Consider the following 3,922-nt stretch of genomic DNA (forward strand, 5'->3'; position numbering starts at 1 on the left):
GGAAAGAGGATGGACTGAATCAGACTGGCTAATCTGTATGACTAGGGACTGGCGCTGAAATTAGCTAGAAGGTGCAAATGGAAAGATGAACCCGTGTTGGGGAAAATGGTGAGTTTAGTTTCGGACTAAAGTTTGCCATCTCATTCAGGGGGGTGCAGTAACCGTGATACGTGACTAATAAAAATAAGCATTTTGTGCTATGCAATAGTTTGTGCTACGGACATTCTCATAGTGTTCTGGGAAACTTTCCCAGTTCAACATTTGGCTGTAGTCACTGTAAGCCCTTGAGAGTCTTTCAGGAAATTCCGTGGACTCATGACTCTGCCTTGAAAGTGCACACCCAGGAAAAGACACATCGAGTTATGATGCACTTGGTAGAGTGAGGACTATGCTGTGCTGACAACAGGCCTGATGAAGTCTGAAGTTCCCTGGGGCCTTGCTCTAGGAAACGTGTGTGATTTCATGTGTGATACAGATCTAAAGCCTGCTTAAAACTTGCACCCAGTAGTACAGGGTAGTGGGGAAGGCAGTTTTTTAAAAAGAAAAAATGCTAAGAACATAGAATAAAAAAAACACAGTTAAATTTCTAGTGGATATTTTTGTAATAATATAGCATCAAATGTCATTAAGTTAAAGAGTCACAAATCATCAATAATCCCATCATGAGATGCTAACCATTTGAGGCTCAGTTCCTGAAAGGCAGGGATGTATGACGTATACATAGAGGTGTATGGCAATGGATGACTGATGTCAAGGAAGATTTGTCCTAAGTCAAACTCTCTCTTCATTCCTATGCCTTCATATACCATATCTGACCCACGCCATATCCCTCCTTACATTCTCTATTTTTCTGTCCTCCCATTTTTTTCTATTTCTTTCCAACTTAGGCATTTCTAACTCTGCCTTATTGCTGGACTCCAATTTCAGCTCGTCCGGGATCTCCTTTTGTCTGGTTGCCGTATTTGAAGAACCTTGCTGAAACTGACCTCTGACTTCTCTTAAAAAGCACTCACTCACAAGGGCACCCAGGGATTGGTCCTGCCAGCCCTGGTGAAGCCCCCTTTCCTCTTGAGCTTCAGCACCAGCCATATTGGAAGACAGGTGAACTTGGATGCTTGTGCGTTTCAATTTTTAAGAGTTGTCAACTTTAAGTTTGGAACTAATTTTTGTCAAAGCATTAGTCATGTTGTATAGTTAGGCTCATCACTAATGATTCTGTGGGGTTTCCTTAGTCTATTTTATTTAACAAATTAACAAGGATCCAGAAATGATGTTGGATGATGAGATTATGTTAATTAAAAGACATAGCAACTGCCCTCGAAGAGACCATAACTGAGTAAGACAATAAAAAAATCTATTACAATATATTGTGTTAATTTCTATGACAGAGTTTACACAGACAGGTTTTCTCACTTTGTTTTATATATCTATATCTTATCTATATGGATCTTACCTATAGATATATAGATGTTTCTGTACGTACATATATAAGTATCTTTATCTGTATACCTAGAGTCTCACTTACTGAGGTATCTAATAGCAGAACCAATTAAAAAATCATAGTCACCAGTAACTTAGCTATGTTAGTTATAATTTATTGTAAAGACGATACATGAGAAAAGTCTAAACATGTTACTTTCTATTAACTACTTATATTGAACAAATAACGTTTGCTAATAAAACATTCATTGTACTATAACAGTAACAACATCAGTTTTCAGTTTATCTACAAAACACTAGGTGGATTCTTCCAATATATTTCCAGGAGTCAGTAAGGTCAAAACTAATTTTATAACCATATTAAGACATGGTTTTACGTTTTCACTCTTCTTCCTTCATTAGTGTTGAGAAAAGTTTCGCAGAGGCTACATGAGATGTGATATGAGGCATTGTCTATTCGATAAGCATTGAAAAGGTTTTTCAAAAATGTGAAACAATACCACTGCATTTTTTCACTACATTTGTGCTCTAGAATATATTATTATTTTGCCAGGAATATGTTATTGATTTAAATATATAATGAATTTATTATTTTTAATGAATCAATCAACAAATACTTTCAATCTTCTCCGTTTTAATTTCTAAGAGGTTAAATATCGATGAATATAACTCGCATAATCAAAAGTGCTCTCAGTGTTTTATAATTTTTAAGCTTGTGAAGGGGTCTTGGGAACAAACAGCTTGAGAATTGCCACCTTAGAGTGGCTAAGAATTATCAGAACTATATGGAACTACTCCTGCTTTTCTAACAAAGGAAAGATGAGAGTGAGAAAGTTTGGAATAGAAAATAAAAATATATACTAGAGAATTATACATAATATTGTAGAGCACAGAAAGCATTGTTTTCACATAAGGGAAGGAAAGAGAATGAAATGATATTTCTTCTTGACAATCTGGAAGAACTTCAAAGAAGAGATGAGCACTAGGTTCATCTGACCCTTGGAAAATCAATAACTGTATATTTTGTTTTATATTTACTTCCTTGGGAGCAACAGTGTAACATAACTTGAGAAGATCTCAAAATGTGAAATGGGAAACAAATGGATATTCTTTTGGTAATCGGGAGCAAAGAAGATGTCAGTGCTGACCCCCCAGTCAAGGAAGTTCCCACTGAGATGAGTTTTTGAACCGAACAACAAGTCTATTGCAATTAACGCAATTGCTGCATATATTCTTTTCTCAGTGTATGCGCACAGATCCCACGGAGTCAAAGGGACTTCTGTGCATATGTCAATGGAATGTCATAGTCTAAAGCATGAACATCCATTGATCAAAACCTACTTTTTACAATGGGCTCTATAATTTTTTAAAATTCATGTCATATTGCAAATTTATATTTCACAAAAGTTTTATTCTCACATGTCGATAATGAGAAATGTTGCAAATTCTTTGAAATGAGACTGAATATTAATTGCGTTCAGAGAAATGCTATGTGCATTAATACCATTTTTATTCCCAAGAAATCAGTAAACAGAAATTACTCTTACATGAGAAATTTCCTATGAAAGCCAGAATGATTTTAACATATGAATAGTTAAAGTTTATATTAAATGCTATTTTGTAGTTCAAATAGCACTTTAGGTCTACACAAAATGTCATACCTGAATACTTATAGCAGGTATATTCACAATAACCAGAAACAGGAAATAATGTAAGTGTCATCAACAGGTGAATAGATAAAATGCACATCCATGTAATGGAATACTCTCCAGCAAAAAAAAAAAAAAAAGAAGAAGATGAATCACATTTATAACAAATGGATGAATCTCAGAATTGTCATGATGTGTAAAAGAAGAAAAAAGTACATACTGTATGATTCATTTACATAAAATACTGAAAAATACAAACTAATCTATAGAGATAGAAAGCAGATGGGTGGTTTCAGAGAGGAGCGGAGGGAGGAGGAGCAGGAGGAGGAACTGCAAAGGGGTGCTAGGAATATTCTGGAGTGATGAAAACATTCTGTAATTTGATTCTGTCCATGTTTGCACAGGTATATACCCTGTCAAAACTCGTCAAACTGTACGCCTTAAACGGATTCAGTTTATTAGACACAAATTATACCTCAATAAAGTTGATTTTTAAAAGGCACTGTAATACAAATAACCTCATTTGACCTGCTCAACAATCTCATGACATAGGAGAGAAGATAGTGATCTTATTTTGTGGATGAGGAAGCTGGAGATGCAGAGGTGCAATGACTTGCCCAGCGCCAGTAACTCTGCACTTGAGAAAGACAGTTGGCAAAAGTAGTGACTCTCAAACTTTTTGCTACACCTTTTTCTTTTTGTTGTTTTTGTCAAGTAAAATATTGTCCAGAACCAACTTGTATAAAACAGTAAATGCTGGGATGCTGGGATTGGAGCAGAAATGAATGTGCATGTGGGCTGAAAGGGTGAGGGCTGGGGGGAGGGGAAAAATA

This window comes from Pteropus vampyrus, unplaced genomic scaffold (genome assembly GCF_000151845.1).
Source record: "Pteropus vampyrus isolate Shadow unplaced genomic scaffold, Pvam_2.0 Scaffold21, whole genome shotgun sequence".
NCBI classification, from domain to species: Eukaryota; Metazoa; Chordata; class Mammalia; order Chiroptera; family Pteropodidae; genus Pteropus; species Pteropus vampyrus.